At 39.1% G+C, this 15,401-nt stretch overlaps 2 protein-coding genes across 7 annotated transcripts in view; one reads left to right on the top strand and one right to left on the bottom strand.

The window, feature by feature from the left end:
• LOC135488941 (sodium- and chloride-dependent glycine transporter 1-like) overlaps positions 1 to 15,401 on the top strand; it is a 234,830-nt gene that overhangs the window by 96,710 nt on the left and 122,719 nt on the right. The gene's annotated exons all lie outside the window — the stretch shown is intronic.
• The window catches only part of LOC135488942 (G-protein coupled receptor dmsr-1-like), a 156,593-nt gene that overhangs the window by 79,162 nt on the left and 62,030 nt on the right, over positions 1 to 15,401 (bottom strand). The window contains exon 3 of one of the 6 annotated variants that reach the window (XM_064773931.1): positions 7,008 to 7,045. The exons of 4 other annotated variants lie outside the window; for them this stretch is intronic. The gene's annotated coding sequence lies outside the window, so the exon portion shown is untranslated. Of the gene's footprint in view, positions 1 to 532; positions 554 to 7,007; positions 7,046 to 15,401 lie in introns of those variants that run through there. One more of the 6 variants, XM_064773933.1, reaches the window with a different exon arrangement.

Genomic DNA, 15,401 nt, shown 5'->3' on the forward strand with positions numbered 1-15,401 from the left:
AGTTGGGGCAGTTCTTTATTACTTTATCAAAGATAATCGAAAAGATCCTCATTGATAACTACTCCTAGCGCCATGTCCGAAAAGTCTATCTGATGATGAACCGTTGGGACCCTTTACCATTACCCTGATGAGCGATTTCATTAACACTAACATGCCAACTAGTCCAGTAAATTCCCCCGGGTAATGTACTGGCCAGCCATTGCAAGATTTATCTGACCGGTATGAGCGAGTCTAGGCCATAATGATCGTTTTGTTATATGTACATGTAGCTGCGCTTTGTGATACTGCCCCCAATGTAGCCTACTGTTTGGCGAGTTGGCTAAATATTTTGAATATGGTGCCATGTGAGCGACCTTTGAATCAGCTGCGATATAACGTGACTATCGTCAAGGTTATGTGCACGAAAAGCTATACAGCCATCCCTTCTATACTGAAAGAACATATAGATGCGTGAAGTTGATGTATTCACAAAGTAATGGAATGAGACAGAATATACAATTTATACAAATCGGCCATGAAACCATGTACATACCTGAAAGAACACATAGATGCGTGAAGTTGATTTTAATCGAATGCACGGAACTGCCGCTAGATCGTCAGGACGGATTAGTCTAGATATCGGTCCGGAAGAATCACTACATTTCCTGCATCATCTTCACAGAAAGATGTTCTAAATATACTAAAGTAACACCAAATACACGGACCGTACTTAGGGCAGAAGAATCCTGATATTGCTATGTCCAGCCATGTGGAGTTGCCGCGGAGCAATTCCCCCTTCTGTGAACAACTTGATACGGCTAACAGAGGTAATTCACAACCATTTCCTTCCCATGTCTAATGGACGCAGCATGTCAAAATGACCAAAGTAGCCAAATGGTCAATGTAACATCTGAAGCTTTCCATTGCTAATAGCACATAGGAGGGAGAAGCCTTCCTTATCTTAGACATCTTATATACTGGTAATTAGCTGGCTCGTAGTGATATTGGGGCTTTAGAAAGGAGAGATGATTGGCGAAATCACATTCAGTCAGGCTTGTCTGTAAATTTCAAAGTCAGGCTGGTGTGGGTCTCTTTTGAACGCATCTATGGCTAATAAAACATACACTTAAGTATATGGTGTGTTAGACAGAGGCGGCTAAGTGTAAGCACTGCCTGTGACCGATTGAGAATAAGAGATGCTTGTCAAGCAGCTCCAGCGCTATGCTTTGTCACACTATTATGAAAAAAACATTATGGTAAGGCAAAAGCATGCAATGTAAGCTTCATTACAAGTCCCTCCTGTTCGACAACACTGGACGTCATCGAATGTTCTGGAATAATTCAGTTCTTGTGAATCTTTTAAAGAGCTTGAGAAGAATGTATCAATTGTCATAGTAAAGAGACAAGCATAAGAAGTCTTGGTGAATCAAATCTCCATCAAAATCCAAAGGGTTAACCTGGTGGTAAGCGCAAAAAGTATCATCCATATCCGTCAGGTATTACCTTTGCGAAAGGATTCTATCACTTATAAAAGAAACTGTTATTCAGAAATGCTGTCAAGAAAGAGTCATGACTTTCCTGTCATTAGGGTTTACTTTCCGCCATTGTCAGGAAGCGCTCTGGCGCTGCTATCTTGTGATATCAATGGGACCTGGAAGGCATTTCTTAAAATGACTGTGCCATGTATCAATCTATAAATATCGGTGTTAGGAAGAATTTGTAAAGAACGACTCTAAGGAATGAGTGGTCTTTCTTTGGCACCGTACCTATGTGAAGAAAGACTTAGCATTCAATGCTTTTTCATTATAAAAAATGATTTGCTCTTCTTTCGGTATCTGGTAATCTGCGAGATTCAGTACAGCTGCCAACGAATAACTAAGATGTTGACATGACACAGATAAAGCATTGACAGATTAAAAGGTAACAGCACGTATTTCTCTTAACTTAAACAGTGTCTGTCTCAATCACCCAAGAATGTAATAAATACCCCATGGCATCGGAACGGTTAGATATAGATTATAATCACGCTACAGTATCACGGAAATATTAGAAAGGGGTTACCGAGATTATTGGATCTACAGACTAAGTGGGAACTGATGGAGTCGACCTAAGACAGAACCATCAATAGCATTACAATGCCATTAAAATTAGGCGACGATGATTGATGTGTGAAAGATCTTTTTCCGGTGTTAAAACTAGACAGTTGATGTCATTTTGGGCTCTTGCTATCCGGGCTGCAAAGAGTTGCCTGGCTGTTGCCAAGTTTTGGCAGCCATATGATGTACATTTGTAGTTAAACCGGCGCGACCACATTATTGGATATTGGATCACTTTATAGTCTAGTTATGAGAAAATGGCACTCGGATCTTTTCGTGATTTCAAACAAAAAATGCGGCACTTAAACAAATGTTATATTTCGTCTGAAACATCAAGCCGGATATATCTAAAGTACTTACTTAGCCAGAATCGGACAAAGCATGACTAAGAACTGACGTATGCAGTGCTATTTGCTCGTTAAATCGATCAGGGCATCTTGACAAAAATATCAGTGGAGGATAAAGTGATGTATGTTTGTTGCTGTTAGAACCTATCAGGTGAATCTTCAATGAGACAAGGTGATTGTGCAACACTGAGCAAACCCTCATCATCTACACGCAATCCCCATGAAAAAAGACCATCTGATCCCATAAGGCACCAATTTTCTTACCAATGGGCAATCTTGCATCCCAATCACAAAGAACACCAATGCCGTAAAAGGAATCAACCCTTAAAATGCAGCAATCCTCATAAACAACAAATTAATCTGGCCTGACGTCTGATCTCGGCAGAGCCTATCAATAGTCACCCTATTGTGCAAAATGGCTCAGTTTTTTTTTGCTCGGTCCAACCAGCTGATTTCTTGGGGGCTGGTAAAGGACAGTTTTTCCTCCTGGTTAGCACTTGTCAGGCTCCGTTAAAATTATGCAGCAGATTTCCAAGCACAAAACCAAACTCAGTTCTGCTTTAAAATCCATTAAAAGTACTCTCTTGTACGGAACTTACATTTATGGTAATACTGGGGAACACTTTTTAGTACTAATGCTATCTGTCTGGGATTTTTTCGAAGAATGAGAAAAAACATGGTCTGGTGTCATTGCTCGACCCCTAATGGGCTTTTGATGGCTAGTAAGAATTATTGATGGGTAATTTACGATTAGCCGCGGCTTCTTACTTGTTGTTGTAGCTAGCTAGGATATCGCCCAAGTCGATATACTTCCTAACCCGAGAGGGGCTTATAGCTGGCCATTTTGGATGGCAATATCTAACGCGAGATTTTCCTGGTATGACTAAGACGCTCATCTATTACGATTATACTGGGCTAAAGTGCAAGAGCCAGAAAAGCATGGCCGGGATCCTTTTTCTGCGCAAGCACTCTTTAGTGATTATTATAACGGTTTGTGGCCATACATTGTCCCAAGTGTACGCCCAATACGAAAATGTATACTTATTTTGGGCTGTTTTATTGATGGCGATGATTAGTATCAATATATGATGAAATAGTTAAGATCCAGTATAATATCGTGCTATTTATTGGTTTGTTCAGATACCACAACTAGATATGTCGAAGATAAGTGAGAATATTATTCCTCTGTGACAGGGACGTATTTGATCATCGGACAAAATGCAATATAATGGAAAAAGTCTAAATAGGTTTGATACCATACTCAATCTGACAAAATCCCATTGCGAAATAATCAGGTATTTTCCGGAATTTATTAGCTGTCATATTCGGAGTCAATAGGCTGCTTAACTTGACAAATGAATGATTTGGCTGGAGACAATTTGGAGGATTTGATTTAAAGGTACAGTTCGTACGATGGGGTCAATTGTAGGATTTCAAAGTTTCGTCATTATGCAAACTTCAGTGAAATACTTTGAATGTTCTGTTACACTTCGGTGTACTAAGCGTATTTCAAAGTGTACAATGCCAATTCGAAATTTCCCACGGTACTTCTAACTTTAAACGGACTTATGCAGTGATGAATCAGTCGAAAGGAGCTGTGTCATAGATTGTTTTGAAAGATATCTAATTCTGTTGGCCCATATGAAACAAATTTCTATCACAAATACTAAATGGCTGTCATGCAAATAATGACAGCCAAGGGACCATGTTATTTAATGATCCAGCCATTATTTGGCTGAAATGAAATAATGCAATTATCACAGGGTTACGTCAGCCAAATGTATTAGTTTAGTTTAATTTTTCTAATAACCCTTCATAATGACAATGTCTGCCTACCAAAATACCCGTGCACGATCTTTAGCAACGAAACTCTTCAAGTGCTGATACGCCTGTTCCTCATGACATAGAATACTCAATACTATCATCACGGTACTACCACTTGTGGATTCTACTGACGGTATTCTTTTTTTCCCCTCTCCATTCATTACCTATTCATGTTGCTGTCAATATCCTTGTCAACGGCAGAGACAAAGGCATCGACCACATTGAGACAAACTGGGCAATAATCTTCTGCCTTTACGCTGAATGTTAAAACCGAAATCCTCACGCATGTCACGCGTACCACCATCGAATCATTCTTGCTGATGTATCAAACGAGCTTATCTGATGCTGCATCCGCAAATTGCCTCACGCTATCGTTGGCTATGCTCCCAGAAATAACTCTGCCTTGACGAGGAAAAGATTCTCTTCTGGGTGATTAGTTGAAGAATTATATAAGCAGTTATTTTCGACAGAAATGAGACTGATAGACCACATGACCATTTAATAATTGATCTTCATTAAGAATTCCACAAGGATCTTGTAACGCATGTACAAGTACAGGTACATGAAACAAAATTAAGGATCTTGTCTGGATTTTTGCTAGTGCACGATCCCATCGCAATAACATGATATATGGGAGACAAACACTTGCTCGGAGCGCACACTTATGTTCCTTAGGCTCAGACACCAGCGAATTTATCAGCGAGTATTCAGATAAGTGTTACAATCTGCGGCTTCACCAGTGTATTGTCCTGTCATTCATGTCGGTGTTGACCCTGCCTATATTGAGACTGGTTGAGATAGCTGTATGTATCTTCTATTGATTTCTAGAGGTCTGTCCACAGATGTTGTTAATGAACCAGATTATTGTTTGCTGTGGTGGGCGATACCGTGATCTATGACAGGAATTTCAATATTGGGTTTAAAGAAAGCGGGAACAAACAATGGGAACACCACACCCATATTCTCGGAAACTGGTGAATATAGCTATGGAGAATGTAGAGGTAGAAAGAATGGTCCGGGGATATGCCGCTCAAGATTAGAAGTCGGGGCATGATTCGGGGTCTTGCTTAGAGCATCCCTTCTTATACGGTGATACAGCCTTTAAATGCATCTCAAGTTCCATCTACATGTATATCATTTCCTCTCACTTATTTTAAACCTTACTAGTAATGAAGATGAAGCTTGCCGATTAAAGTTTGCTTAACCTCGTAACCTTGTAACTATTGGGCGCTTCTAACTACAAATCGGTTGCCAACTCATATGTCTAAGAAATAGACGAAGTAGCTTTGAAGCTCATAGACAATAATGAGTTATGAACCACTGGAATTGAGTCATTGTCAATAACAGAGCACATAGAATATTGACCAGTTTCACCATGGCTACTCACACCGATATTGGTTATTGGAATACCCGTGATTACTTTCTCGGTAAAGACTCTGCTACTGTTGTTCTTTTAGCTGTTCTGCAGCAACAGCAAAACTAAAAAGTTAAAAAATTCATGTGGGCTGGTTACTAAGTGCATGACTGGTCGCTAATCATCAATCATACAGAGTGTGCTGCGTGCTGATAGTCCTTGTATAGTTAATGACACAGTCCGTTAGTCTAACATGCCAAAACCTACAACCCCACCCCCAACCCAGTCTGACATATTCAGGTGATTGATTGTAAATAGTCTGCTAGTCTGACCAAACGACAACCAGGAAGACCATGATTATAATGAGAATGGTAATCGCAGGATATTTAACAGAACCCTTGACGAAAACCACATCTCGCTAAACGCCAGGAATCAAACGAAGAGATACTATTTCACACTGTCAACGTGATCCCCATATAGATAGCAAGCTGGCTTCTTTTTCATCAAGCCCGCTTTTACTATTACTGGTAGTTTGGTTTACATCTGCTGTCACAGTCCGTGGTAGTTTAGTTACAATTTATATGATATGAGTTCGGGAAAGCAATTTTTTAATCAGTTTCACTCCAGCAACGCAATATTGTTATTACTTTTCATCAGTTTATGTTGATTTGAAGATGTTTTGGTGGCAAGTACCAATAAAGGATGTATCTGCACTTGAACAGACAGTTGACTGGATGAAATTGCAATATATAAGTTACCATATATCAGTCGTCACCGTGCTATACCAGTCGCGAGGGAGAATCAAGAAAAAAACACAAGTCTTCCCCGTAATATATACAAGTCCCGAGAGACAATAACGAAAAAAACCACATATGGTGATTTCATTATTTATTCTAATAAAAATTGATACACCTGTATGACAGTGTACGTTGGTGAGTTCCGAGCTTCACGCAAACAACTGGTCACGTGATTTCATGCAGCCCAGCCCAAAAATCCTGTTAATATTCCATAATATTCTTTCTTAAGATCGTCTCCAATTTTGCATAACGTTTGCATGTAAAATCTTTACAAGATTCCCATGAGATCCGAGATCCTAATTAAATTTTTTTGCAAACATTTACATGCACATGTACGAGATACTAAATTAGATATGACATGACCTTTAACGAATGTTCATACATACACAAAACTGAATAGATCTCAACTGAGAATCTAATGAGAATCTTAAGGGAATTTTCTGGCTGTTCACTGGACAACGCAAAGATACCTCAAGAGAAATTTTTTAGCACTTCAATAATTTTATAATCAATTGGTATATATATAAAGTTTAAAAGTTAAAACCTGTTACCTTTATATCAATACCAACTGGTGATTTTCGATGATGCCAGATTAAGTGTTGCAACTTACTTGTCTCATCCGTTTTAAGCTCTGTTGCTTTTGCTTACCTGAAATTAGATCAAAGAGAAAAATGTAAGTATGATTCATGAATTTGTTTCGGCAACACTACTTTCGATATCAGCGAAGTTTTTGCAATTCAGATTACCCTTTTGCTCGTGGGTTTGTAGCAGAAGTATCATCAAAAGAGGCCAATTTCCACAGCAGGTGATTTAGATGAGTACCAAATAGCCACTTGTGTCGTAATTTACTGTTGCCGCGACTGCACGAGTTATGCCCTAACGGCATTTAAAATCAGGAATCGGGCCTTTCCACAACTACAATTGACACATCAGTTGCATCTAAAACTGTTATACCTCTCATTCCAGAATCCTGACGAAAGCTAATGCAAATCCACTCACATGTGTCTTGGTTGTTTTTTATTGGAAAATAGTCATTGGAACAGGCATTAACAAAAAATGGAGAGGCTATCAACACAACAAAAAGCATTACAATTGAATCTAATCAAGAGGATTGGGACATATTGGACTGAATGACATCGATAGTGTTAAAGAAACACTGGACAAACGCTTGCTTTCCTGTCCAGGGCACTAATGTGATAGTCTTCGCAATGATATCCAGTCCCAGATGGAGGCAAATCATGAGAAAAAACACAATGTCGATATTTCTTACATTCTCGAAGATAGTGCCAATCAGCTTGTCCTTTTTAAGGGTCTTTGGTAAAATAGAGAACACTTTGCTAATATACATGGCGATTCCATTTGGTTAGCATCATTAAGCTAAGAGGTAAGCAATGTGGGTAGAGGTAATGGCCACTGTCTTTCTTAGTTCTTATTTTTTTGGGCATCACTATTAATGCAGCATTGTCGGGTCTGTAATTCCACCTTATCGGCAGCATGGATATCTGTCATTTGCGTGTTCATTCACCGTGTTTATCACCAAGAGTACACGAGCCTTTGTTAAGCAAAGATTCGCATGCCATTAATGTAATTGCAGGTCATGGTTAATGGGATTCAAGGATCCATTTGGACAATGAGATTGGACTACGATCAAAAGCTTGACAGGCAATTTTGTTTGCTTCGGTTTAAAGCTTCCGGTTCAGTGCATGGGAAATTAATACGTGTGAATTTTTTTATATGTACCTTGGCATAGTTGAAATTAATATTAAGGTCGTATTTACACATTTTCAAATTTTCAAATCCAAATTTTGATTTTCAATTTCTTTGAAGATTGCAGACGGCCGTTTATAGGGTAGATAACTCCAAGATCAAAGACAACGACAAAGACAAGAACCAGGCATTATTTGAGTGATACAAATCAGGTCTATTTGTCGATATAACAGGTGTTAGTATGGATTGGAAAGTTTTATGGTTGTGACAGGTGAGGTCATTGTCCAGAATCAGTCATTCCTCATGACCTATCCTCGCCATCCCAAATGGTCGGTTAAATGTTATGGACCATGTAATATAGCCATGATAACCTCCTCCGCACATTTCTGGAGGTACCTAACCAGTTTCCCGATAGCAGCCTTGATCCAACACTAAAGAGCTATTATCGAAAGAAAGAGAAGAATTATAAAGTGGTATGCTTCGTCAATAAGCTGTCAATTGTGGTGCTAAAAGCAGAGCTAACAAAGATAACTCGAGAATGAGATCAATGAGAGACGTAATGAAGAGCTTGCTTGGTGATCAATGGCCGGAATCGCTGTTGGGTGGTGCCTATATTGAAAGTGACTTGGAACATCTGGTCAAGCAATATATATGGTCTCAGTGATGTATTCTTATTAGATGACCATTGCCACAAGCCTACTGCCAATTTGGAAACCATTGTTTCTTATTCAACAATGCCTAGGTGAAAGCTCATGAGAAAATATTTTGATGGAGAGCTGAGTTTTTACAAGCTAATGTACAATCGGCCAACGTCTTATCATCGACATTTGACATTACTTTTTTTAACCTCCATGCTCTCTGCACGAGAAAACAATTAATCCCTACGGCAGAATCAACTGCTAAACGCCCTGGTCCCGAGGGCTTTGGGGGCTTTTCAGAATCTGAGTAGATAAGAGTTTCTTTTTCGATAGGAGCGTATATGTCTCGAGTCTGATCCGCTGTATCAGAACTCCCATCTCAGTTGGTTATCACAATAGCAGCGTGATCACGATGATAGCGTTAGAACAAATCTGTCAACCATCAGGATTCAGCCAATCAGAAGTAATGATCCAGCAGACTTCATCGCCCCATCAAGTTGCTGGAGCATGTGGTCCCCAAGGTCACATCTACGAAACCAGAGACATTTCACACGATCTGGATATCAATTCAGATTTTTGTCTCAGACAATCATCGCGACAGCTTAATCAGGAAAATCAATGTGGTGCAGACTGTATGTCCATACATGATAGGTTTTGTATTTTGCCATGATTACGATTTTATTTATGAGTTGCATGTATTTGTCCTGGTCAATGTTAGGGACTTAGCTGAACTAGGCTCCTAAACCATCACAATGACATGCATTGGAGGCCGCATAGACTGTGTTTTCTTACTTTTATCAATGGCAAGTTTCCAACGTGGATGAAAATTCAAATTTGAAGGCGTACTGTTATGAACACAAATATGCACTAAAAATGTTTTTGCTGGGGTCAAACTAATTGCTGTGTTTAAGAACTCCCAAATTCGAGAGCAGAAATTTGTTCAATTTGCTCAATTTATTTTAATTGCAATGGCGGACCAAAAAAACATTATCAAAAACACAGCCGGCGTTTGCTGTCAACCAACGAGAAGGAAACGAAATCAAATATAGCTAACGTGGGAAAAAGATGTGTTGTCGTTCGTGCCCAGCATATTGATTGGTGCTTAATTGGACAGAATGGAACTTGGAGTTTTTAAGCGATAAAAATCACACTTTTCGATTCTTGAGTTTGAGATGATTTCATCAACTCCATGTATTAGATTTGCTTTTTATCCAGCAAGCTGTGAATCAAGGTTCATTAGAACGCAGTGGGTTGCCGACGAGGAGAAAGTAGTTGCACTTCTCAAATCGTTGTACAACCCTGAAGTAAAATCATTTGCTTGTCTTTGTTTCATGATATATCCGAATCTGCATCTGCATCTGCATGTACATATGTATTTGATTGCTAGACCCTTCCCCAGCAGAGGCCATCCGGCAGTCTCGAGAGCTGATGTGCTTCTCTTCAAATAATTAACTTGACCCAGTTTCCAAATCAATCGTGGCTGTTGCTGGTAAATCGATTGAAGCATTTGTGACTTCAACTCATCACTGACACTCTGTCCGTCGCAATCCACACCAAGTTGACAGAATTGGTAAAACGATACGATCGTAGAATGTAGCGATTGATTCACTGCACAAGCTCTTGCAGTAATTACCTAACCTTTCCTCATAATGGCTTTCTACTCTGCTTGATCTAAAGTATTGATTGGACAAAATGCGATGATAATAACTAACCTTTTGCGACTTATTTCATGAGTGGACATGGCTTCTTATTGTAATGCTCAGCTGTAGACCACTATTTGGAATGTGCAGATATCATGATTCGGAGACAAATGTATATATTAATATCTTTATTAAGGGAAGAGGTTACCTCTCGGCTCAAAACTCCTGAATCTTTTTTCAAACAAGTTTATGATTATGGAATCTTTGCACAGTCATTTTCTTGTAGGATTGCGTTGTGAGAGCTTCAACCAGAACCTTGAAAGAATTTTGTAAAGATTATATAAATATGTATTGGAAAGCGATTAATATGATCTTAGCTACCTGTGAGAATCTTATCCGGGTTTCTGACCTGGGATCTTTTAACCTCGATGAAACAACTACAGTTGTTTCGAAAGCGGGACACGTGAGAAACCTGTCCTAGCAGGGGACCAGTCTCGTCTCGCTAGATCCATGCCATCGTCGATTACGATATTTTGCACAATTTTGGGCCATTTTGTGTTCTACTTTCTATTTCGTCATTATCCTGTTGAGTCATGTGACGTCACACGATGCGCCTGTTGTGTCATCAGCATTTTTTTTCAAATCTGGCTGAGCCTGAATTACGTCCTTTGTTGGCTCTGTAAGCGGATTGGCAGTGGACCAGATTCAATCAAGTTGGAAATGGAAGTCACCTAGGGCTAGTGGCTTGCTTATTCCTCATTCGATACCACACAGAGGCAATTACGAGAGTCAATGAAATTGCTAAGTCAATTTAGTAGCGACTATAGTGGGTATCATTCATTAGTTTTGGAAATGGGCTGTTGATTTGGGCTAAATCACTCTATGATGCCCGAATATGAAACAAATACTGGTGCTTTTTTCACATCAAGGCCATAAGATCACTATACATGTGCTCGATTTGTACCCTAAACCTCATGTCGTCGAGGAAAACATTAGCGGTATATACCATGACATATTTTAATGAAACCTTCCTTCTGACACATATCAATTTACATCCTATTTGAAAATTACGTTAAAGTACGCGCAAGGCATCGTTCGATCGTTCGAAATTTGAAATTTGAAGTCGACTTTGAGATTTTCTGATTTAGTAAATATACGCATTTTAAGCAGTCAGACAGTTTGGGCAGATGCAATGAAAAAATCCACTCAAAGAAACCATTTTTTTCAACACAGTTTCTTGTCGTCTGAATGTCATTGCATCTGCTGCATCTTCAGCAGCAGCAAACACCCTTGGTTAAATTATCTTGCCACTCACAAATTTTGTCACACTAACAATGTCTCATATTTCCCGATAAATATAACTTACCATAGCTCATGGGAATGTCACTGCAGGTGGATGGATTTAATACGGATTAATAAGAACGGAAGCCGTGGAGGGCTGGCAATCTCACTTACTCGTAATTTGAATCTACTAAGGAATTAATGATATGAGTCAATGAAAATGTCACAGTAATTTAGTAACAACAGGGTTTGTGCCTCAAGACATGGTTGTGCGGGATAGCTTCAAGTCAAGTGTTGAACTTGTTAAACATTTCGGTGTGCTTTTTAAATCCGGATGGAGAACGTTACATTGCAGGCTTTCCAATGGGCGATCGTTTGGGAATGTTCAGGTTAGGGCATTTTTTCAGGCAAATTCATCGGTTTTATGACCAAGAGGATCAATTGTCCCCACTGATCGTTCTCCTTTTTCGGGGATACCTAAGAGATGATTTGATCATACACTAAATCTTCAAACCTACATAAGGGGAGTATTTTTAGCTAGACTTTTGTTAATTTTTAAAAAACTCTAATATCATTAAGGGGGCGACATGCATTTTGAAGATTAGCAATGCAACTTTTTGCTGTTGTATAGCTTAGTGTGTAGAAATGCAATCAACTTTCTTCATGGTCTTTCCTTTTCCGCCTGCTGACTGATGTGAGAGTAAGTTCTTAAAAAGTTATCGATCGTCATCAGAAGAATTAAACACTCTAATTAAATGGGATAGTTTAATGTACATGCTCATTACGCTGGAAAGATTTTTTTCTGAAATTGTTTCAATATATATGACAGACAAGATGGCAAAGAAAAACTGTCCGTACTATTCGATGACATCACAACTGCCATCACCAGTGTATGACATATCAGAACAAATCCTCCCGCGACATATAAATCACATACATTGATCCTATATTACACATATAAGTATGTTCCTGGTTTTATAAAATCTCAGAAGTAAGTAGCCTACGGAGTCTATCTAAAGCCTCTCATTAGCCTTTTGACAAATGTTTGAAGGAGCTGTACATTTGACTGTTATTATGACTGGTGCAGATTTACTTTTACAAAGTACAGCGAGTTTTTTCAGAGTAAGCTTAGTGAGGCTACTTTATACTAGCAAAGAGAAATGGAAAATGCATGTTCGTATCATCTCCAAGTTATAAAGAAATACAAAATCGTCTTAAGAATGCGAGCATGACTTTCAGTCAGATTAGCTGTGTAAAACTCTAGTGCACTCCTAGTAAGATATAGACTATTAAGGTTTGACCTTCAGGGATAATGGTTTCTAAAAGATGACTAAAGAAAAAAAATCTGTGAGGGTTGATGCTTCAGTCAACACCCATGTCGGTGGGGCATTTCAGTTAATATGGCTTCATTTCAGATGGATTTTAACCTATGGGTGAAGGCTGATAGATTTTTTTACTTTAGACCAGTAGCAAATTATAATTGGCTCAAGCAGACGAAATGACCAGAACGCTCACCGACAGTTACATTTGCATACCAGGATGGAAATGTCTATGTCTAAAAAGAGGTGATTATTGCTGCAGGTGTCACACTGTAATTTCGTTTCTTTACCTCATTTGTCAGTATTTATGAGCAATGCCAAGGGTTGTGCAGATATATGACTAAACTATCGTCTCCTCGAGCCATTTCACAATGAGAAAATAAATCGAAATACATATTTTCTTAAATTCTTGTATCTGTTGTATGCAGCTGAATTTGTGAAGGTTCGGTTTAGGTGGGTAGAAGTCAAAATTGTAGGAAACGCATTTCACAAATGATATGAACGTGGTACCAGACGAGTGGTTACAAGAACGGCATAATGATACATGCGTGGTGTGCGATCAGGAACCAAAGCAACTGTATGAGAAAGCAAGCGACTTTCATTCTGCTGAAATGATGCTGAAAATTTCTATAGTAAATTGTTAACTTTACCATGTTTACTGCTCACGCGCTCAGGCCACCATTGTCTCAAATCCAAGGTCAGATATAATATGGGAGTTCAATCACACAGGAACCAGTGATATCTGCTGAGGACAGATGAAACGAACGGAAGCCAAATCCCATCATAAAAATCATGGCTTCACCACCAGACATGCAAGGTTGGAACCCATTACCTCAGCCTTTGATCATGCGTAGATTGGTCAGTCCATCACCAAATATCCATCCAATCTGGTAATGGAAGCGCGTCACTTTGAAGGATAAACTTAACATTTTCTCCAAACTTTCTTGATATGATAACAACACTGACTTATCATACTTTCTCCTTCTGTCATATTTTGCTCTCGGGGACGTCGTTATGCTGAAACGGGTGACAGTAACGTGGAATAGTGATAATAAAAACGGCGGTTTTTATTTCGCACTTTACTCTAACTAAATCCGCTCATCAGGGCCTTTCACAACAACTTTAGACGCCTCCACAGAGGCACCCCTCCTGTTGTTTAAGGTAGCTGCCGTCATTTTAGTGCTAACTTGAGCTGATCTATGTACAGTAGAACAAAGCGCCGACAAGATAAGTTCAAACCGTTCTTCGTCATCAAAACCAATACTCTGCCACATGGTAATATAACTTAGATCGAGAATGTCAATGACACCCAACAGATACTCTTTCAGCGAACACATCATAATTCTACTTGACAGCTATTAAATCTCCCCATAGAGCCCGAACGAGATTTAACACGATTTTCTATCAGTACTTTGAGACTGATCGGAAATAACTTACTGAACATTTACCATGGAATGATCGTGTCACGCCTGAAGAACAACAACAGAAAATCAGCTTTGCTAGAATGGATCGTCTGCTTGATAAGTGTTGTTATCATTTTTGTCATGGTGTACCTCGGACATGTGAGGTTGTTTTTTTACAAGAGTTTGTGATCAGGTACGTTTTATGGTTGATAGTCTGAGCAATAGATACAATTATGTTCTATGTCTCGTACAGCAATATCACGTAAAAATCTCTGGGTTAGGCAAAAAGACAAATGGTTTAGTTTCTTATGGTTGCTTAACTTTGATCACAGAAATTTACTCTGTTTGTTGTTTCATTATATTACCAATCAGAACTTTATCATTAGTTACGAACTAACTATTTGTACTTATTGTAAAGTAGTGTCGGGCTTTTATCAAATCTTGCTCCATCACGACTGTGGTATTGATCTTAGGTCACTGGAGACTTACCGGTGCAGAAATATTTAAATGTGATGCCATTAAAGGCAGTTTCTTTGGGTTTTACATCATGACAGAAGGTTCCGATTTCATTATCAAGAAGAGCAGAGAAGATATTTAGCAAAGATTTGAGCAACTTGAGTATTTCACTAGTCGTTCTTTGGATGTGAAAAAATGTCTCGCTTAAATGCCAACGTAATGGTTCGGTTCTGTAGGAAATGTGAGCAGAAGAGTCGTCTTGATTCAGGGCAGGCATTAGCCGTTTTCCTGCAAAATGTTAGGCCTTTTGTCCCCGGTACCTATTGTCGATGGTACTAGATAATAACTGTATTCAGAATGGAAGCGTCTGGAAAGAAGTCGACTGACTGCTCCTTGGGGCAACTTCTCTTTTCTCCACGTAATGCCAAACATTACATGAACGTCAGAAAAGCCTCATGTCGTTTCTTATTCTATGCTCTGGTCATGTTGTATTGGTTTGTGCATCCCGAGGCCAAGAGAGCAATGCTTTCATACCATTAGTATATAATCGTCATTTTCAA

The sequence above is a fragment of the Lineus longissimus genome, chromosome 6 (assembly GCF_910592395.1).
Source record: "Lineus longissimus chromosome 6, tnLinLong1.2, whole genome shotgun sequence".
Classification (NCBI taxonomy): domain Eukaryota; kingdom Metazoa; phylum Nemertea; class Pilidiophora; order Heteronemertea; family Lineidae; genus Lineus; species Lineus longissimus.